The sequence below is a fragment of the Lactuca serriola genome, chromosome 5 (genome assembly GCF_051521515.1).
Source record: "Lactuca serriola cultivar US96UC23 chromosome 5, Lser_US96UC23_V15, whole genome shotgun sequence".
Taxonomy (NCBI): Eukaryota; Viridiplantae; Streptophyta; class Magnoliopsida; order Asterales; family Asteraceae; genus Lactuca; species Lactuca serriola.
The window spans coordinates 13,526,526-13,550,884 of NC_136412.1; positions in this window are offsets into that span (position 1 = coordinate 13,526,526).

The following is a 24,359-nucleotide window of genomic DNA, read 5'->3' on the forward strand; positions in this document are numbered from 1 at the left end:
ACAGAGTTATGGGACCAAGAGGGTCCCACAGAGATATTCGACCAGAGGGTCAACAGAGTTACAGCCTTGAGTGGCTGATATGTGTTTATGTGGTATTTTGGGGAACTCACTAAGCAATTATGCTTACAGTGTTATGTGTGGTGTTTCTAGTACCAGCGATGATCGCGGGAAGGCGCCGGCATGACTTGTACACACGCACACTGGAGTTCATATGTTTGATCTTGGGGTTTTGTATTGGGATGAAGTTGATACAATGTTTTGAAAAAGGAATGTGAATGATGCTTTATGTTTTCTTTTAAAAAAAAAGTTGAAAAAAATTGTTTAAATTTTACGGTGTTACAATATCCCTCCAAGATCTTAGGAGACAGGGCCTTCCGTACTAAGAGTTAAACCATCAGTAAATATAAGAGCCTGTCTTGATACAAAATCTCTGACTTGACATTCTGAAGATGCACCGGTCTCGAAATTCAGGATCATGGGGTGGAAGATTGAAGATTAAAGATGGAGTAGGTGTAGTTTCCATATGCCTTTTCAAATCTAAGCTCAACCTCTCCATTCTTTAAAAGAACATATTGTTGGTTTCACTTTGCTCAGTGATATGTCAATCCATTCTGGTCAGCATGGGTATGATCTCATTGTTTGAGATCATAGCCAATATTTCTTGGGCTGCACTTCCTGAATATTGAACCGGTGAGGATGTTAGAACGGTCATTCTAAGGATCTCAACATTCATTCTTTGTGAGTTGATAACAAGAGGTGGGGGTAGGCTCTGACCAACGGAGATGAATGAAATAATGTTGAAAGTGGATTTTGGTAAAGAAGTCATTTTTGGTGCAAAAATGTGAAAGTGATTGAAAATATGAAAAAAAAGCTTTTGAGTGACTTTAAAGAGACAAAAATAATAACACCACTTGCCCCACAGATGGCGCTAAATTGTTTTAGTTAAAAATTAACGAATTAATTTCGTAACCAAATTAGTAAGTGTGGTGGGATGTTTGAAATAAGGTTAAGTGAAAGTAAAGTGCTTAAGATCTTGAAATTTGTTGAAGATCTTAATTGTGCGCAAGATCATGGGTAGAAGATAATTAAGTTCAGAGAATTGTTTAATAAAAGTGTGTTACTTCATAATGAAATGAAGTATATTTGGAACAAAAATAATGTTAAAGTGATTCAATAAGTGAGTTAGTGTAATAAAGCTTGAGATTCAAAAAAACGTATCAAGATAGCACAAAATACATTGATAATGAAAACATATTAACAATCAAATATATAATAGAATAATTTGATATCGATCAAACAACAGTAAGTAAATCAAAGTAAATGCAAGAACACAACGAATTACGAGGATAACTCTTAATCATTTTGGATCTCTGACATAAAACGTCGGGAGGTGATGAAATCACCTACCTTAGAGCTTATATTAAACAAAAATCAAATTTTAAGTGCTAGTTGATCTTAAAAATGATGTAAATATGCTCAAGTGTTGAGAGAATCATAGAGAAAGCAGTAGTTAGAGTGTGTGTGTGTGTGTGTGTGAGCAATGACCAACTAGGCTTTTATACATAACAATAATAACTAAAATTTTGACATTCTTGGGGTCTTCCTTAATCCATGCTTGACCCGACTTTTAGGATGGTTTTCAACGTTCATGAGGCATTGGCCGCGCGTGTTTTGATCTGGTTTATTCCTTTTTAGTCAAGCTTTAAATTCATGCATAAGATACTGATTAAATCCAAGATCTTGGACTTGACCGAGATATTAGTACAAGTTCAAGATAAAATGGTAAGACAAAAATTCTACCCATGACAACGTACCAGCTGAAAAGTTAGTTGTTAGCTAAAAAGTTAGTTGCGAGCTTATAACCTACCTGATAAAAAATGACATTTGGTAAAAACTAGTTGAAATATATAAAATGACATAAAAAAAACATTTAAGATAATAAGTTTTCTATAATTAATTAAGGATATATTTGGAATATATTAAATAAGCTTTTGAAAAACTAGACTAAGTAGTTTTTTAAAAAGCTAGCTTATAAGCTACTTTTTGGCGAGTAAAACATAACAAATTAAAAAAGTTTAAAAAATAAGCTAGTTTATCAGTTAGTTATGATGTGTCAAATACAACCTAAATATTATAGATCTACTCCATGATATCTTGTTAAACATGACAAATTAAAAAAGCCTTAAAAATAAGTTAGTTTATCACTTGCTTTTTGTAAAACACAATCTCAAGAAGAAAGAGTCAAACTAAAAGTGTTTAATCAAAAACTCGACATATCCTCGCGATAATTTAAACTATTGTCAAATCTGGCGTCTCGGATGCACAACCTAGGGTGTGTTTGACTTAGCTTTTTTACTTCAAAAGTCTTTTTCACAAAAGGCCTTATTGAGTTATTACTTTTACAAAAAGATGTTTTTAAAATGCGTTTGGAATAGTTTTAAGGGGAAAATACAAATCTAGTCATAATTGCTAATTACTTATCAAATAATAGCCAAAAAAACCTCTTAGTAAAAAATAGCCCACAAAATAGTAGTCAACTTATAGTTGACTACGGTCAACGGACGTTGACTACTCTTTTGTGGTAATTCGTCTATTGTTTCGCCAATTCGTCTACTGTTTCGTGTTTTGTATATATATTTTTTTCATTTCTAAGATACAAAACCGTAGGTTTTTCTAAAACCTACGGTTTCCTCTCGTTTTAGCTACGGTTTCCCAAACCTTAGCCTATGGTTTTGGGAAAAAAAAATACGGTATTTTTTTTATTTTTTATTTTTTAAAGTCTACTGTTTTGAATTCTCAAAAAATTTTAACAAAATAATTGTTAAAAAAATTCTACATCTTATAAACACTCTTTTAATACTCTATATCACAAAAAAATAAAAAAAAATTTAAAAATTAAAACCCTAGCTTTTTTGACAAAATAGTAGATTAAATTCCAAAACAATAGACTTAAAAAAAATCGTTTTTTCCCCCAAAACTATAGGCTACAGTTTGGAAAACCGTAGCTAAAACGAGAGGAAACCGTAGGTTTCAAAAAACCTACGGTTTTGTATCTTAGAAATGAAAAAAAAAATTATATAAAACACGAAACAATAGATGAATTGGCGAAACAGTAGACGAATATAGAAACCTACGTTTTGGTGGGCTATATTTGAACATTTATTAATTTTTGACTAAAAATTGATAATCAATTCCTTAATTTTGCTATACTAATAATTGCCCCTAATTTTAATTTTTTACGTTTTAAAAGCTCAAAATTCATCAAAAATTGCATTTTATAACTTTTAGAAATGATATATTTTCTATTTACACAACTTCTAAAATTTCCATACATAAACTATTTGACTTTTTCAAAAAGAAAAAGAAAAAAAAATCTATTTTAAAATAATCCAACGAAGAAGGGATCAAACTAAAGTCTTTAATCAAAATCCTCGTATAACTCGACACATCCTCGCGATAGATTTAAACCACCGTCAAATCCGGCGTATGTAAATCTTAAGGGTAATTCTATATACACGAACAAAAGTCTAAGTGCACGATGATTTGATTGATTTATGTTTATTTAGTCAAATTTTATTTTTAAATTTAAACAAACTGTTTACATAATACGAATTTTCATTTGTCACCCTTCTATTTAACTATGTATTTCAAAATTCATCTTTTACTTGTTTAAAATATATTCTACATATCCATTATTTAAATATCATTAATATAATATTACAGGGGGAAATGACTTTTTTCTACGCATATTTTTTTTGTATGCAATTAACAATGAAGCTCTTATTGGGGATTTCTAAATGTATTTTGCAAGAATGAAAATGATTGATTATATTTAATGTAGTCAAATTTATCCAAAATTTCAATAAAATATATTTTTATTTAGGGGTAATTACTAATCTAGCCAAATTAAGAAAGTGATTATCAATTTTTAGCCAAAAATTAGTAAATGTCCGAATATAGCGCACGAAACCGTAGGTTTCTAAAATCGTCTACTGTTTCGCCATATCGTCTATTGTTTTGTGTTTTGTATAAAAAAAATTTGTTTTTTTTTCATTTGTAACATACAAAATCGTAGGTTTAGGGAAACCTACGGTTTCCTCTCGGTTAAGCTACGGTATCCCAAACCGTAGGTTACGGTTTTGGGGGAAGAATACGTTATTTATTTATTTATTTATTTTTAATCTAATGTTTTTGGAGTTTCGTCTACTGTTTTGTGAAAAAACCTACGGTTTTAATTTTTTTTTTTTTTAATTTTTAAAGTTTGTTTTTTATAAGATGTAGAATTATTTTAACAATTATTTTGTTAAATTTTTTTGAGAATTCAAAACATTAGACTTAAAAAAAATGTATTCTTTTTGTGATATGGAGTATTAAAAAGATTGTTTATAAGATGTAGAATTATTTTAACAATTATATTGTTTATAAAATATAGAATTGTTATTTTGACAATTATTTTGTTAAAAAATATTTTTTGTAAAATACAAAAACTAGTTTTGCTAAACTTGACTATTTTTTTGTCAGAGTGAACTACTGTTTTGTAAAACTTGACTATTTTTTTGTCAGTGTGGACAATGTTGACCGTAGTCAACCAAAAGTTGACTACGTTTTTAAGGGCTATTTTTGGCTAAGTATTATTTTTTTTTTTTGCTATTTTTTGATAAGTAATTAACAAAATTTGCTAGATTTGTATTTTCCCCTTTTATTTATAGCTTTCTTTTTTATTTATATACATATTAAAAAAAACGAAATGCCGATGGATTTCCCATGTTAGAAAAAAACACTAATTTAATAATGGTTTATGATGCTTCAATATTTGTATAATTTTAAACTTATGAAAGTGTTATTTTCTAATTGACACTAATTGAGTTTTTAAACGCCAATTGAGTTCTAATACGTTAAGTTAAATGAGTTTGTAAATGTTAATTTTAAACACTACTTGAGTTTTTAAACACCAACTCTAAATGCTAATTTTTTAAAACACTAATTAATTTTAAATACTAATTGAGTTTTTAAAAACTAATTTTTAAATGTTGATTGAGTTTACAAATGAATTAGACTAATACTATAGGTTAAAAATTATGTATATATATTTTTAAATATTATCATACACATATGAGCATATTTCTAATAGAATAGATTAATATAGGGAATTTTTAAAAGTCGAAAAAGTATAGGATGAAATATGAACATGTTTTCAAACTTCAGGCACAAATACCAAAACAATTACACGATTCGTTTCGTGCGAATAGGAGGACCCAATCTTATTGGGTCCTCCTATTCGTACGAAACGAATCGTGTAATTGTTTTGGTATTTGTGCCTGAAGTTTGAAAACTGACAATCTGTCACAACCGCTTTATATATGAAATGTTATTATATAATTTCTCATTAATCCCTTTATTAATACACAATTTTATTAATACATGTAGGAGAGTTCCAATCTTTTGCACATAGCACTTGTGGTTACATCTCTTTGTCTAATAACATCCCTCCTACAAGTTCTCCACCTAAGGACATTGGTGAGGTAGAAAAACTTGTATCAGAAGGCAAAGTAGCTGCTGTCTTTGTCGAGCCCATACATGGCAATGGAGGGATAAAAAGCTTTACGCCACAATACCTGCAGTCTTTACGGACTGCTTGCGATAAATCTGGAGTATTACTTGCATTCGATGAGGTAAATGCTAACTACAATTTATATATAAAACTAACTACTACGAATACGTTAATGTTTATTGATATCACCTTGCTTGCAGGTTCAATGTGGCATAGGTCAAACGGGTCGGCTTTGGGCCCACCAAGCACTCGGTGTAGAGCCGGATTTTATGATTGTGCGATTCCGTGGTATGGACATCGGGGCTCTTGTGGTGAATAAAAAAATGAATGCCCTTATACACAAATATGAAAACGAGCACATGCACATCCCTCGGGAATGTGGTGAGGCTTTAAATGTCTTCAGAAAAGTAGCTCAGCGTCGCTATTTGGATCACGTAACAGAAAAAGGTCGATACTTGGAAGATATTCTAAGTAAGCAACTAGGAAGAAACGCTCGTGTAAAAGGAATACAAGCATTCGGCCTTGTAGCTGCAGTGGAGCTAGATGTTGATGCGCAATCGTGTGTCGATGAATGTAAGAAGCGTGGTCTTGGGATCGAGGTTGTAGGGAAAGGGAACATCATCTGTATCATGCCTCCATTTATGGTTACTACATACCAGCTGGATGATGCAGTTGGCATCATAGATGAGTGTCTGGGCGTTCTTGGAGGCAATGGTTTTTTTTTTAGAAAAGGCAAATAACATTAAAGGAGGCAAATAGCAAGAAGCTACAACAAGCCAAAAGTTAACGATACGAACAAACAGAGCAAAAAAAAAAGGAAAAACAAAGCAAGGGAAAAAAGACTAAATTAAGTTGAGAGATGAGCGAAAGGCGATACACTCCATTCGATCCAATTCCCACAACCAAGTCCACCTCTGTGCTTGCACCAAACATACGAGAGAGAGATAATATTGTCTGCAATTTTCGCCGGATGCACACCAATTCCTTTGAAAATCTTATCATTCCTAGATAGCCATAAATTCCAGATGAGGCGGTAAAACACCATGTTTGATATTAATTTCTTCCTAGGACAAATTCCCCAGGTAGCCGCGTAATCTGTGAATTCTTTCATATTTTTGAACCCACTCTTTTCAATTGAATTCTTTCATATTTTTGAACCCACTCTTTTCAATTCCACACCATTTAAGTATCCAATATTGTACCTCCCTAGAATATAACAACTCCCTAGAATATAACAAGTATATGATCCACCGTTTCTGTCTCTATTACACAGGGGACAAAGATTATTAGGGATGATAATCCATGTTTTGAAAACCGGACCGGACCGGCCGGTTCGACCGGTTCAACCGGGAACCGGTCAGGTTACCGGTTTTCTCAAGCCTAAAAACCGTTTGTTTTCAAACCGGATAAAACCGTCCGGTTCACCAAAAAACCGGTTCAACCAGCCCGGTTCAACCAATGAAAAACCGGTTTTTATAAATTATAAGAAAAAAAAAACTTAGACTTTCAAACGCTGGCTGATGGACCCAACGCATGGATTCGACTGAACTAAGTTGCATGACCCTTCTTTATATAAGCAAGTGGCTACCTTTGTTTTTACTTCCAACCGATGTGGGAAGTATAAGGCTTACTTAATGTAAAACCTTTACTTCATACGTTTTATACTCCAAATAACCAATTTTTATTCTATTTATCTTTCGATGTGGGATACTATAGGATTGTCCCATTGTTTAACATAAACCTTTTCAAACCTCAAAGACTATGGATCATTAATATATATATATATATATATATATATATATATATATATATATATATATATATATATATACCGGTTTTTACGGTTTTTAGGACCGGTCGGACCAGTTGAACCATCGGACCAGTAAGATGGCCGGTTCAATGTCCGGTCCGATTTTCAAAACCTTGATGATAATTTCCCTAGTTGCCAAAGTATCAGCCGACCATTGGCATCATATAAAAAAAATAAATAAATAAATAAATAAAATAAAAAATAAAAAAAATTGGCGTGATAGAGACGAGGCGTTCATTGGGGTAATAATTGGGCCAGACCAATCGGTTACTATTCTGATTATTGATTAGTGATTGACTTAAGGTTTTTTTTTTTTTTTTTTTTTTTTTTTTTTTTTTTTTTTTTTTTTTTTTGTTTCTTTTCTTCCTTTTTCGTGGGTGGCTATTGGCTAAGACGAATAGTTTTCTATCCAGTGGTTAGGGATTGACTTATTGTGCCAAAGGGGTTTGATATCGGATGGCTGTGGTTGCATGTCTTGATTTCACGTCTACGTGGCCTCCTCTTCTTGGTTAGAGTATTAAAAAATAATTTGAAATTGGTACCAATAAAGTAATATTACACCTCGACAGTTTGGTTGTAAATGATTGGAAGTCATATAATTTGAAATTGGTACCAATAAAGTAATATTACACCTCGACAGTTTGGTTGTAAATGATTGGAAGTCATATAATTTTGACATAATTTGACGAAGATGGTGGATACAAGACAAGTTTTTTAAACTAGGGAATATTACTTATTAACGTAATTAATTTTTCGGTATGTTTATATTTGAGTAACTATCTTTTTTTTATATATATCTAGTAACAAACTTGTTGAAAGTCTTCACATATGACCATTATGACCTGCTATAGCAGGTTAAATCCTAGATGTGAACGCTTTCAACAAGTTCGTTACTTAGATGTGTAAAAAAAAAATAGTTACCCAAATATGAACAAAACAAAAAGTAAAAATTAAATTACACGAATTGTCCCTATGGTTTGGGGGAATTTGTGTTTTTGGTCCCTACCTTATTTTTTTTAACTTAGATGGTTGCTACTATTTATTTTTATTGCACGTTTGGTCCCTGTCTTACCTAAAAAGATTATTGTGCCTTTATTAATTTATTTTTTTAATTAATTTTCTTATTTATGTATTTATTTTTTACATATTTAAAAAATTAATAGACCACACATATTTGTATCTCCTCGGATGATCCCTACTGTTTATTTTTGTTACGCGTTTGGTCTCTGTCTTACTTAAAAATACTATTTTTCCCTTATTAATTTTTTTAATTAATTTTCTTATTTATGTATTTATTTTCTATAAAAAATTAATATAACCCACATATATGTATCTCCTCAACGCAAACTTGAAACCATATTTGATAAATTTAATTTGGGTCTTAACGGTCACCATCTCATCTCTCATCTTCCGAATCTTCTATTTCTTTTCCATCTTTAGTAACATCGACGTCTTCACCATCCTTATTTTTTGGTACTTCAACTCTGACAAACCAACACCATAACCTAATGTCTCTTCATCTTTAGTGGTTCGTGGTGTTGATTCGATGGAGTTGAAGGATCGAAAAAAGAAGTGATGATGAAGACGTCGATATCACTAAAGATGAAAAGTAAATAGAAGTTAAGAAGGATGAAAGATGGGATCGTGAGGAGATACAGATATGTGGGGTTTACTATTTTTTCTTAAATATATAAAGCATAAGTACATAAATAAGAAAATTAATTAAAAAAAATTAATAAGGGCATAATAGTCTTTTTAGGTAAGACAGAGACCAAGTTCGTAACAAAATTAAACAGTAGGGACCATCCGAGTTAAAAAAATTAATTAAAAAATAAACAGTAGGGATCATCTGAGGAGATACAAATATGTGTGGTCTATTAATTGTTTTAAATATGTAAAAAATAAATACATAAATAAGAAAACTAATTAAAAAATAAATTAATAAGGGCACAATAGTCTTTCTAGGTAAGACAGAGACCAAATGTGCAACAAAAATAAACAGTAGGGACCATCCAAGTTAAAAAAATAAGTTAGGGATCAAAACACAAATTCCTTTAAACCACAAGGACCATTCGTGTAATTTAAATTTTACTTTTCGTTTTGTTCATATTTAAGTAACTATTTTTTTTGTACATATCTAGGTAACGAACTTGTTGAAGGCGTTCACATATAGGATTTAACCTGCTATAGCAGGTTATAATGGTCATATGTGAACACTTCCAACAAGTTTGTTACCTACATGTGTACAAAAAAAAGATAGTTACCCAAATGTAAACATACCGCAAAGTTAATTACCTTAATAAGTCATATTCCCTTTAAACTAATAGGTATGTAACTCACATTGCTATATCACCTATGGTTTATAAAAGCATCACTTATGATGTTATAAAACTGCCACATCACCTATGGTGTTATAAAAACATCACTTATGGTGTTATAAAAGCATCCAGTAGTGCAAATGAACTTGCAAACCTTTACCCTTTGTGAACATGACATCCAGTAGTGCAAATGAACTTGCAAAGCTTTGTGAACATGACATACTAAATCAAACTCAGCAAGTTCTTGCAAATATAAAAAGGCTTTCAAATACGAAAGTGGATCCCTCCTTTCATCAACTTGTTACTTGCTATATATAACTATATTACAATGTTTTTCAGTTATTTAATTAAATCACTTATTAAATTAATTTAAGGACCATCAATGCTTTACTAATTAGTATATTACACATCTTTGAAAAATTATCTTGTTTCGTAATCACTCAAGTAACGGGGCACTTAAAATATTATTATTAGATTATATATTTTGTAACTATTTTATTAACTAAATAAAAAATTTAAAGTTAAATGGATGATTATAAATATCTATGAGGTAGTAATAGATGTGTTGGTGGGCCTTTAGTATTTGATATTATATCGACGAAAAAAGCTAATGTGGCATTGTAAATAAAAAATTGGTACTGTATTGATGTGGTTGGTCTAACACTATTAAGCTATAGACATTTTTTTTTAACTATCATGTTATTTTCCACGTTAGCATAATTTTTATTAGCATTTCATAAAGAGTGGTAGCATCTCCAACACTCGTTGATTTTTTTTTCCAAATTTAAATCAATTATATATTTTTAATACACAAACATTTCATGTTGCATAATTTATATTTCTTTAAAACACAAACACTTAATATTAAATATAAAAAAATGTTACAATAAATTAAAACATAAAATACGATTAATAAATTAAAACATGACTTAATACCTAAAAACATGAATTAATACCTAAAATTAGACCTAATATCTAAAACACGACTTACTACTTGACTTAAAACATAAATTAAAACTACATTTAAGACATAAAGATACTATTACTTATCCCACTTATATTGTTTAGTAATCTCCGCCCATGCATTATTGAAAATCCAACGATCATGTTCGGACAAGTTTTTTCTCTTTTTTAAGAAAAACTTTAGTGTAAGATTTTTTTTCCCTTTCCCATTTCCAAATATTTTTCAAGTTTAGTGTCCAATCCTTGGATGTCGATCATTATCTCCTCTACTTCACTTGATGAGCTTTGACCACCTTTTAGCTTTCTTTTTCTCTTTGTCTCTTCCCATAGGAAGAGTTGGAACTTCATATGGATCTTCGTTGTTGAGATCAATCCCGATATACTTATCAAAAGATTGATTACGGGTTGATTCAGAAGTTCTGCTTCGTTTGAACATACTCGCAAACTCATCAACACTTTTTAGAGTAAGCCATTTTGGTTTATCATTCACAACTCCCTAAAAGGCCTCATTTGCAAAAGGTCTACTGCCTTATAAATTTGAAGAACTTTTGCTAGGACATCCACCTCATTTGCATCGCTTTGTGAGTTCCAGGTCACGTTCATGTAGATGCCATTGAACTCCACTGAATTTTTTTGGCGGTACTCCTTTTTCATCTTGGCACAAAAACTTTTTCAAACTCTAAATTTAAAAGCTAGCCCACTTTTGCCGTCCTCAACGTCGGATCCTCCGTTACATCTAGCCATGCTTACGCCAATGCATTCTCCTCGTTATTCGTCCATCCTTGGCATTTTGCCTTTCCTTTTCCCTAGGGGTCAACTTCAAGCTCATAAACGGTACCTTCATCGGAAGAATCGGTAGACTCATTGACTAGGCGACATGGTTCAGATTGAAAATTAGTTTGGGGTTGGGGCTGTGAAAAGAATTGGGTTTCTTGAACTGACTCAAACGGATCAATTTCGGAATTTGGAAAGGGTTTGGGTTGGGATTGGAAATTAGTTTAGGGTTGGTGTTGGTAGAATGGCATGGGTTGAAATTGGAATTGAGAAGAGTGTGGATGGAGTGTATACATTTGTGGAGCCATAGTTGAATAATAGTAACTAGCAGGTGAATAAATGGGTTGATCGAGTAAAAGTCGATAACAAGTTCGTGATTAAAGGTTTGGTGATGGAAGGTTTAATGATGAAAGGTTTGAAGATTTTTTTTGTTTCTTCTTGGGGTTTTGTTTTGTCTAGGTAAAGACATTGTGTTTTGTGAATTAAGAATTTTTGCAAGAGAAAGAATGATATTGTGTATGTGAAATGTTGAGATTGTATTGTGTATTTATAGTGGTTTGATTAAAATTCGAAAATTTGAAGTTTTATGTTAAAAACGGCTAGTCTTTTTATAAAAAAAGAGAGATTTTTGTTAAATTGAAAAATGGTCGAATGTGGTTTAAATTCTGGTCAAAGTACAAGAGTCTAAGCACCAATCAAATCCTAGCCTCTCTCTCTCTCTCTCAACTAGAAAGTTTTGGGTCAAACCAAGTCCAAGGGAGTCTCATGTATAAGGGTGTCCACAATGTATTTGAAAGTCGTAAGGGCATTGATTTTATAAGCTATCATATATATATATATATATATATATATATATATATATATATATATATATATATATATATATATATACCTCTTCTAATAAATGAAACCTAAAAATGACACGTGTCAGTTTTTTAGAATGTCTCTTTGACATGTGGCATTTTTCTATGATTTTTATTATTTCTTTTTTTTTTTGTAACAAATCAAATGTAATTCAAATTTTGAAAATACAAAATCATATCCTAATAAGATTATTATGTTTATTTTGCTTAACAAATTAATTCATAATTACTTACAATTGACAATATCTTGGTTTTTTTTACATTTATTATTTTTTATCTATATAAAAATTTTAAATATACCGACCATGGTTTCCACGGGTTATAACCTAGTAAATAGGTATATATAAGTCATGAGGAACCATGTTGTAATTAGCATTGACAAGTCAGTAAGAAAGCACACATTAAACAATTTCTTAGAAATTATAGCAAAACACCCCACTAAGTCCGAAAACCCTTCCATGGGGGATCCAAAACCGAAATCAACCCCTAAAGCAAGCATCTAGGACCGAAATCACTTAAATGGGACACACCTTGGCCGAAAACCACCTTAATGGATCATTTCTTGGCAGAAAACACCCTTAATGGTCCATTAGTATGGCCGAAAACACCCTATGATCTTCTACAAAACTTGATTTCGGTCTAGGCAGAAGGAAAAGATCAGATTAATTGACTTTAAGACATGATATCATCCTATTTCCCAATAAAATCACAGTAACACACGTAAGATCCACCAAATAACCATGAATTTGTTGAGTTTTCTATGCATCAAATACACTCTAAAACTAGGCAGCGGAGAAATCGAAACAACGATATACCTAAGTGTACATGCATGTAACACCGTAAATTTCAAAACAATTTTTCACATTTTTAAAACATATTTTCATTCATAAACATTATAAAGTCTCATCGTTTCACATATCAATCCAAATAACACATCCCAAAATCATAATGTATAAAACTTCTCATGTGTGTACTGATCATGCCGGTGCCTTCCCGCGATCCTCTCTGGTACCTGAAACACATAACACCAGACACTGTAATCATAAATGCTTAGTGAGTTCCCCAAAATACCAAATACAACACATATTAGCCACTCGAGGCTATAACTCTGTACGACCCTCTGGTCAAAGTGTCTCAGTAGGACCCTCCAGTCCCATAACTCTGTGGATCCTCTGGTCCTAACTCTGTGAACCGTTCAGTCCTAACTCTGTAAACTCTGAATCACATATAGAACATAATGACATAGATATCACATCATGTAATAGCATACAATATACTCTGTCACATAACTCTAATTACCACTCTAGGTAAAGTATAGTGAGAAGATTCACCTCGGGTAACGTGGTAAACCTCGAACTCTGAAATACTGCACTAGCCTCCGCCTAATCACATAAATAATTACTATAATTAATACAACTTCTTCAGGCCAGGCCAACCCCTCTCTATAAGTTCTGTAAGAAGGGTAAAAGACCATTCTACCCCTCTAATGGCTCATAAGTCCAAACACTGACTAAACCCTAAAAGTCAACCAAAGTCAACGGTCAAACTTTGACCCGACTCGTCGAGTGCACTCGCGTGACTCGACGAGTACATGTGTGTCCTCTTCGCCCTTGGTCCTCACTCAACTCGCTGAGTCAACCCTTTACTCAACGGTTCATCACAGGTCGCGAATCGCGGGGCAACCCTACTCGACTCGTCGAGTCCCTTATGGGCTCAGCGAGTTCCTCCCATGACAACTCTCATCTGACCTCTTGAGGTCAGATCTGGTTCTCTAATCTATAGATCTGACTTCCCCATGACCAATTACCACATAAAGGTCGAATCTTGACCCACATGCAACATGTACAAGGCTTATCTTGGTGAAATCCCTTCTAACATGGCAACCTAGTCTCCTTTCCTCCATAAACCATCATAAAGTAGAATGGGGAAAGCTCTCTGGACCTCTATGGATCCAGATCTGAAGTCTAACATAGCAAGGGACCATAAACTCCTCTTATCAAACCCAAAAAGGGCTATAGAAAACCCTAGATCATGGATCTTAACCCAAAACAGAAAGGGAGTTCGATTTGATACCTCAAACATGTAGATCTGAACTTGAAAACCCTGGATCCACAGCTCCCTTGACCTCTTCTTGCTGGTAATGACTTATAATTTTCTTTAACACACCAAAATCGATCAATATGGACTTAACTCACTCTCAACTCGCTCAAGCTCTTAAGGGACACTCTCTCTGGACAAGTAGCCGCACAAGAGGGCTATAAGGTCCTTTAAATAGGGCTCAAGCCCGTGGAATTAGGGTTTCAGCTTACAGCGCGGACTCGTCGAGTCCACCCTTCCGGACTCGTCGAGTCAGTTCATTAATCTAGTCAGCATTCGCGGTCTTACTCGACGAGTCTACGACTCAACTCGTCGAATCCCTCCCTTTTTCTCAAAAATAATGATAAAATATAATACCTGGAATTCCAGATGTTATAATTCTCCCCCACTAGAATCAGACTTTGCCCTCGAAGTCTTACTCCATAAACAACTCTGGATGCTGCTCATGCATCTCTAACTCTGGCTCCCTAGTCAGCTCGAACCCTCTCCGATGTTGCCACTGGACCTGCACCAGGGGCACCTCCTTGTTCCTTAGAACCTTGATCTTCCGATCCACAATCGCAACTGGCCTCTCAACATAATTCAGGCTGGCATCCACCTGAATATCCTCCGACGGTACCACTGCCATCTCGTCGGCTATACACTTCCTCAACTGAGACACGTGGAAGGTATCATGGATCTGACTCAACTCTGGAGGTAGCTCCAGACGATATGCTACTCTGCCTACCCTTGCAGTCACCCTGAACGGACCAATGTACCAGGGACCCAGCTTGCCCCTTTTCCTAAATCGTATCACTCCTTTCCAAGGAGATACCTTCAGGAGTACGAAATCCCCCCTGGAACTCAAGCTCGGATCGTCGCCTATCCACATAACTCTTCTGGCGACTCTGGGCTGTCAACAACCTCTGTCTGACCTGCTGAATCTTCTCAGTCGTCTAAAGCACTAACTCAGTGTTGCCCATCACTCGCTGCCCTACCTCTCCCCAACATATAGGAGTCCGACACCTCCTCCCATACAACAACTCAAAGGGAGGCATGCCAATGCTCGAATGGTGGTTGTTGTTATAAGAAAACTCAGCCAACGGCTAATACGTGTTCCAACTTCCTCCGAAGTCCATCACACATGCTCGTAGCATGTCTTCGAGCGTCTGAATTGTCCGCTCACTCTGACCGTCCGTCTGTGGGTGGTATGAGGTACTAAAATGCATCCTTGTACCCAACTCCTCATGGAATTTCTTCCAGAATCTGGAAGTGAAATGCACATCTCGATCTGACATGATCGAGATCGGCACTCCATGTCGCGATACCACATCTCTCACATATAACTCTGCCAGCCTCTCACCAGAAAAGCTCTCACTGATAGCAAGAAAGTGAGAGCTCTTCGTCAGCCGATCAACAATCACCCAAATTGCATCGACTCACCTCGCAGTCCTCGACAATTTGGTGATAAAATCCATGGAAATTTGTTCCCACTTCCACTAGGGAACCTCAAGTGGCTGCAACTTGCCATGCGGACGCTGGTACTCGGGCTTCACCCTGCGACGGGTCAAGCACCTCTCTACGAACCACACAACATCCCTCTTCATACAGGTCCACCAATACTCCCTCTTCAGGTCTAAATACATCTTAGTAGCCCTGGGATGGATCGAGAACCTCGATCTATGCGCCTCCTCCATCAGAATGGTACGTGCCCCGCCTTCATATGACACCCAAATCCCACCCTAAAAAGTCATAAGCACACGACTATCGGCAACAAACTCAGATATCTGACCGATCGCCCGCTCTCTTTTGCGGTTCTCCGATCTCATGGCCTCTACTTGGGCCTCCCGAATGGTGTCCAACACCGGAGTCATCACTGTCAATCTCAAGCAAACATCTCGTACCGGGGCACTCTCCGCCCTACGACTCAGGGCATCGGCTACCATATTAGCCTTTCCCGGGTGGTACAGGATCTCATACTCATAATCCTTTACACATCCAGCCATCCCCTCTGGCGCATATTCAGGTTGGGCTGATCCATCAGATACTTCAATCTCTTATGATCAGTGTATATAGTACACCGGACCCCATACAAATAGTGACGCCAGATCTTGAGGGCGAACACCATAGCCCCTAACTCTAGATCGTGAGTGGGATATCTCGTCTCATGAGGCTTCAACTGCCTCGATGCGTATGCTATCACATGACCTCTCTGCATCAGCACGGCACCCAATTCTGATATCGACGCGTAACAATACACCACAAAATCATCCACCCCTTCCGGAAGGGCTAATACTGGGGCTTCGCATAATCTCTAGCGAAGTGTCTCGAATGAGGCCTGCTGCTCTGGGCCCTAACTGAATGCTACGCCCTTCCGGGTCAACCTGGTGAGAGGCACAACAATCTTGGAGAAATCTTTGATAAATCTCCGATAATAGTTGGCCAACCCTAGAAAACTCCTGATCTCTAAGGGGGATCTCAGCACCTCCCAACTCATCACCGCCTCAATCTTGGCCGGATCAACCAATATCCCATTCTGGTTGACGAGGTGTCCTAAGAACTGGACCTCTCGTAACTAGAAATTGCACTTGGAGAATTTGGCGTAAAGCCTCTCCGATCTCAAAACTCCGAGGATCTCCCTCAAATGCCCCTCATGCTGCTCTCTGGATCTTGAATACACCAATATGTCGTCGATGAACATGATCACTGAACGATCCAACATCGGCATGCACACCCTGTTCATGAGATCCATGAACGCTACCGGTGCATTGGTGAGCCCGAAAGGCATCACCACGAACTCGTAATGCCCATAACGAGTCCTGAACGCTGTCTTCTGGATATCCTCCTCACGCAACCTCATCTGATGATATCCCGACCTCAGATCAATCTTGGAGAACCAAGACGCTCCCTGCAACTAATCGAATAAATCATCGATCCTCGGTAAGGGGTAACGGTTCTTGACCGTCAACTTGTTCAACTCCCGGTAATCGATGCACATCCGGTGTGAACCATCCTTTTTCTTGACAAATAGGATCGGCGCTCCCTACAGCGAGCTACTCGGCCGTATAAAACCCTTCCCCAGTAGCTCTTGAAGCTGCGAGGATAGCTCCTGCATCTCTGGAGGCGCAAGGCGATAGGGCGCTGCCCCCAGAACCAAATCGATACGGAACTCTACCTGCCTCTCGGGAGGCACACCTGGCAACTCCTCGGGGAAAACATCCGGGAACTCACGCACTATCGGGACCTCATCGAACGACCTCGGTCTCCCTGCATCTACTCTTGTATCCTCCACATACGCCACAAACCCATTGCAGCGCTGCTGTAGGCTCTGCCTCGCTCTAGCGGCCGAACAAAATGCTGACCCGGAACGGGTACCCTCGCCATAAACCGTAAGAACTCCCCCACTAGGGTCTCATATTGTCACCAGTTGTCGCTCACAATCGATAACCACTCCATATCTGCTCAACTAATCCATGCCCACGATAACACAGACATCACCCATCGCAATCGGGACCAAATCAATCAGAAACTCGATGCCTAAGATCTCGAGTACACATCCTAGAATCACATCAGTGGCATACACCGTTCACTCGTCAGCTATGGAAACTCGTAGAGGTCGACGTAATGCCTCTCGACAGATACTGATGTGCTGACTAAAGGCTAACGATACAAAAGACCGACTCGCACCCAAGTCAAATAACACCAAAGAAGGTACATAACTCACAAGAAATGTACCTACGCATATCAATATATAAGCATAACAACACAAACTCAAAATAGATATATGAAAGAATACATACCAGCCACAACATCTGGCGCTGCACGAACCTCCTCCGCTGTCAACTGGAAGGCTCTCCAGCGAGCCTTTGGCGCCTCAGCCTTCACTGGCCAACTCTCTGTAGCTCGAACGACAGCAGGGGCAGATCCCTGGGATGCCACCTGGGATGACCCCCACAACTGCAGACACTCGGCCTTCCAGTGTCCGGTCTGGTTGCAGTGAAAACAGACTACAAACCCCTTGGGGCAATCTTTGGCCATGTACCCCTCCTTGCCACACTTGTAGCAAGACCTTGCTCTACAAAACCTCTCATGACCCTTTCCTCACTTGCCACAAGTTCAGCCCTTCCGGTTCCCTGATCTCGAATCGGCGGGATTGGCACGCTTGGCTGCCGGCTGGGACTGAGTCGGCCGCCGATCCCTCCCCTGAGACTCCGCCTCCTCTCTAGCTTGAGTCTCCAGCTCTATCTCCCTCTTCCGAGCATTTTCCTGAAGCTCGGCAAATTTCCGGTACGATGAGTTCGTGACGAACTCTCGTATGTCCCTCCTCAGAATACTCAGATACCGACTCATACGTTCCCGCTCGGTAGACACGTGCTCAGGGAAGAACATCGCCCTTTCATGCAACATCTTGGTGATCATCGTAACAGACTCAGTATCCTGCTTGAGGGCCAGAAACTCCTGGGCCAATCGCTCCCTCTCCATCGGGGGAACGTACTCATCATGGAACATAGTAGTGAACCTCTCCCAGGTCACCACAGCAAGGTCAGCAGGCGAATAGTGCGCTGTAACAAACTTCCACCAGTCCTTCGCTCCCAAGCGAAGCTGGTTTAGCGCGAACCGAACCCTCAGATGCTCAGGAAATGAACACGTATAGAAGCATCCCTCAATATCAGAGACCCATCTCATCGCAGCAATTGGATCTTGCGTCCCATCAAACTCTGGTGGCTTCGTGTTGCTAAACTCTCGGAACAGCAACGAATCACCACCTTAAGGTCTGGCAGCAGCAACAGCTGCAGTAGCTGCAGCGCCTGCAACCTCAGTAACCGCTACATATCTCTCATCAAAAGTCTCAATCAGCATGGTCTTAATAGACCCGAACATCTCTGGAATCTCTACACGGATGGAAGCATCCACCTCCTCATGGATCAACCTACGAATCTCCTCGTCACTGACACCACTACTCTAAGGTGTGTGGCGTGTCCCAACCATGATGTCTCTCTGAAATACAACACATAATATCAGAGACTCGCTTGAGTGTACACACAATCGATATCCCATTCCTACTCGATCCCTGGTACCCTAAGGATTCTTACTTAGGCTGCGTACTGATCCGGTGTCTTCAATAATATGGACCAATACTACCATCCTCACTGCATCGGTATTCACCCTAAGTCCTCTTCTTTGGATTCCAAATCCCAAGTACTCTACTCACACTATGCATAGCCTACTCTCTAGCAGATCTCTCATAGCTCCTTGTTGCTACCTACTCACTCTCAAGCATCTCCTAGCAGCAAAACCCCTAGCTAAGGCATCACAAATTAGGCCACTCTAGTCCTAATAGGAATACCTAGCCTACTGTAGCATGCATAACATATTATCACATATATCATATTGTTGGATTAGTGTCTAAGTCCATAACTATTTTGGTATGTACTTGACCCGATGGTGCATGGTCCTTTTGGGTTGCCTTCACCAAAGCAACTTGATAGGATGAATTATGGAGAGAAAGGATTAAATATGATTTATTAATATATTATGGGAATAATATATTAAAGGAGAAATCATATTGTTTAATTAATATTAGTCATTGGTAATTAGTTTTGTGACTAAAAGAGATTAATTAAACTTAAGGGACTGGAATTGTAATTATAAGATAATTGCAATTTGGGCCATGGATTACCTTGAATCAAGAGGTGGACGAATTCTTATGGGAAGCCCATAAGGAAATCGTCCAAGGGGCTTGATTAAAGGAGTCTATGGGTTGCTTAGGGCTTAAGCAACCAAATTAGGGTTTCCTTGTTAGATAACCCTAATAGCATCACTATATATAGAACCCTTAAGGCTCAAAAACGTGGACAAGCAACCTTCTAGGGTTTTCACACGGTTTTGGCAGCCTCCATCCTCTCTCCTCTTTATCCTCTTGCTTATGGTGTTTGTGAACCATTAGAGGAGTGACACTTGTGACTCTGAGCCTTCCAAAGTCAATTCATGGAGGAATTGGGATTGTTATTGCTACATAACAATCAAGGCAATATCATAAACCTAATTATATGTTAATATTGATTTCCATATGCTAGAATTGGGGTTTATAGTCTTGTATTCAAAGCATGTACAATAGAGAAACCTAGATCCAAGCATTAGGGTTTGTATGAGCACATAGTATGTCTTATGACCAAAACCCATCAGTGGTATCAGAGCCTAGCTTGGTTTCAATTGTATTGATGCATTGTATAACTGGAAAATTCGTTTTTTGGGTTTCTGGAGGCTGGACTCGCCGAGTCCATGGCTGAACTCGCCGAGTCCATGCAGACTCGCCGAGTCCAAGCCTGACTCGCCGAGTCAACTCGTCAGATGGAGGGTATTTCGGGATTTCTTGTTGTTTTTGCTTATGGATAGTTACCTTATCATGTTAGATCAATATTAATCCGATTATATGATATATTTGACTATAATTTTGATCTAATTGAAGATATTTATCAATTAATAAGATAATTGTTTCCTTATGTGATAATTGATTAATTATTTTGAGTAAATTGATAAATTGTTTTGCAAGAAATCATTAAATAAATCAAATATGGATAATTATGTGATTAATTGTTAATTTAGATTATTTGTTATTTGATCCTTGTTGTTATGAAAAGTTTCATATTTTGCCCTTTAGGTTTTATAGTTTAAATTTGAACCCAAAAGTTTTGTTGTTTTGAAATTTAAATAGTTGAAACCCTAATGTTTTGAAAAAGGTTTCAAAACTTGCCCTCAAGTTTTGGAATTTAAATTTTGATTAAATGGTTTAATTTTGATGTATATTTAAATTCTAAACCCTAATGTGTTGAAATGTTTCAAAACTTGCCCTCAAGTTTTGGAATTTAAAAGTTGATTAAAAGTTTAATTAGGAATGTTAAATTCTAAAACTCTAGTATTGTTTTGAAAAAGTTCAAATCACACCCTTATGGTTTTATTAATTAATTAAGGTGTATAATTAAAAGAGGTTTAATAAATCCATAAAAGTTTAGGTTTACAATTTAATTGAATTAAAAGTATAATTGTTAAATTAGACCACCTAGTATTTTAAAAGTATAAAATACACCCTATACTATATATAACATTAAAACTCTAACATTATATATATGTATGAGTAAAAGTCAGTCTTACCGTTAGTAGGCCTCATTCACGAAGCTGGTCTATAAGGGGTGTTTAAGGAAATTGTCTATAAAATGGCGATTGAATGGGTATCCACTCTTACCCACCGCACTCTTGACTAGTGGAAGGTCGTTAGCCGAACGGGTAGGATAGGACAAAAAACCTTCCATTATAAGTATAATGAAGTATTAAAGTAACTAAATGTTTTCATAAAATTCCCAATCTTAGTTACTTAGGCAAAAGTCAATTGATGCAATTCCATGAAATTGCACTTTGTGCCCTTGCGAAGACGTTAGTGGAGCGTGTGTGGTTTACCGGCACACTAAATGGTTCTAAGCAAAGGTAACAAAGGGTGACTCAATGTTTGTCATAGTTCAGTGGAGCGTGTGTGGTTTACCGGCACATCGAATAGGTGACTGTAACATGTGAGGGCACCATGTAAGTTTGCATGGTTATTCACACCCGCTTTGTGATCCTCGGCATCCCAGTCACAAACTAGAGGGGCATATCGAGATTTAAACATGCCATTGAAAGTTCAATGAATCTCAAAGGATCTAGGAGTTTTCATAGATTTAAAACTTAAATTTCTTTTTCGTTTTTCATCGTGGAAATTAGTGAATCTTCATTCACTTACCTTCAAATATTTTGCAATAAGGGTTACGACATCCCTCTCCCGAGTTGTAGAATATTGTGTTGGGTCCTAGCCTTAGTATTTCATTTGGGTGATTTACTAGGGGCTCAATCTATCAACTAACTTGAATTCGTTTTTCTCCCGTTTTGTAGATGTCAAAGTTCGACAACTATGGTCTTCTCAAATCCTGTGGAACAAGCATTCCACATGAAGATGATATTCCACGATTCGATCGAGGAACAAGAAATCATGCTTCACTTCCTCTACCTCCTCCAATTATTCTCCCTAACCCTCAAGTTCAAAGGCTTGAAAAGTTCAAGATCACTCAAGCCCTTTTGGCAAGTAAACATAAAGAAGGAAAGTCCGTGTGTGCACATGTCCTAGGGATGAAGTCACACATTGATAGGTTAAGAATGTTGGGATCCGTTATCTGTGAGGAAATGGCTGTTGATTGGGTTCTTCAGTCACTTCCCAACTCATATAGTGAGTTCGTAAGAGAGTACTATATGATGAACTATGACGTGACCCTTATAGATCTCACCTATATGCTTATTGCTGCTGAATCATCAATGATTTGGCGCAATAGGAAAGCAAAGTTGATTGGTGAATCTGCCTTCGAGACCTCTATGGATATAGACAATGGCAACGAAAGACATGCTATGATCGAAAAGTTTGATCACAAGAGAAAAACAATGTCTGAAGTAGTTCCATGTCATGTTCCAAAAGAGTCAATTTGCTTTTATTGCCAAGAGAAAGGGCATTGGAGACAAAGCTGCCCCATTTACCTAAGAGATCTAAGAGATGGGGGAGTCAAAACGTATGGCTCTAATTTAGGTAAAATCCATTGACTAACTCTTTTAAGCTTCATTCTAGATTCTGAATACATAATGTGATAAGATTACAATTGATGTTTTGTAGGATCGAAGAAAAGAAATGAAGCTTAAGGGAATAAGTGAGCAGAATCTAACCGTGAAGGAATGGATTTTGATCGCGTTTCTCAAAGATTAGATTCTTGAGCTAATACTTAGAGTTAGAATTAGATTGCTAAGAAAGATGTATTAGCATAAGTTTTTACAATGAGTTGCATTGTAAGGACAAATTTTTCCGCAATAAAATAAATTTTGATTTTAAATTTTATTTATCCTTACAATGGCGTGTATGAAAAATTGATGTTAAAATGTTTCTATTATTATCAATAATGGATTTGGTTCTTATTATGTTATGGAAAGTCGAGAATTTACCAAATAGGGAGAGTTTCTCATCGCCCAAGTTTCAATTGGACAGAAACTTGGAATCATGCAACTTGAATGCACGATGAATGAGAAATTTCATATTTGGAAATTAGACTAATTCATTGACAAAGTGTCAAGTGAAGGACTTGGAGATCGAATACACAAAGTTGCGTGTTGATCAAGTCCACCATAAGAGTACAAAGATATTCGTCATGATTTACTAAAGGTTTAGTAAATATGATTATACTTACAAGATTAAGTGTAATTCTGAATTGATTAAAGGGTTTAGATCAATAGAAGAACGAATAAGAAGAATCAAATAAGCAGAAAGATAAAAGTTTCTCCATTCTAAGAAGATGGGAGAGTACCTTTTATGCTTTATGATAGGTATTAATGATTAAGAACCATATCTCAATTGATCCTCTAAATGAGTCTTAGTACAATTGTATGTCTAAGAAGAGGAATCAAGAATTGAAGAAATGGTTAAATCAATAAGTCAATCATACTTCGTTCCAATAACAAGTCTTAAAGTCAAGATTGTGACATTGAGTGAAAAGTATTAAGAAGGTTTATAACATTCATCAATTGTGGAAAGTTGTGATGTCTTGGATAAGACAAAGACCAACTAGGACCAAAGTTATGAAGTGTTTTGTCTTGATAAAAGCTACACTAACTCTTGAATATTTGTTTGTCAAGAAATGTTTATTGACAAGAGAATCTTATATGTCAAGGAGTCAGTGGGAGTCTTAATGGTCTTGAAAGGTTTCAAGAACAAATCAAATAAACCTCATCGATCATCACTAGCACACGAGTTGAGGTTTACAACCTATCGTGTTGACATTATTTTGTTTCTGTGCCAATCCAATTGAGTTAATTATGCATGAGAGTTCTATGAATTCTCATTTTGAATGCATAAAAGGCAAAGCACATTAATCAATGAAAGGTACATTGATAGGAAAAGGTGAGCTGCTTAACTACTTGGAAGACATGGTGGGCAGCTG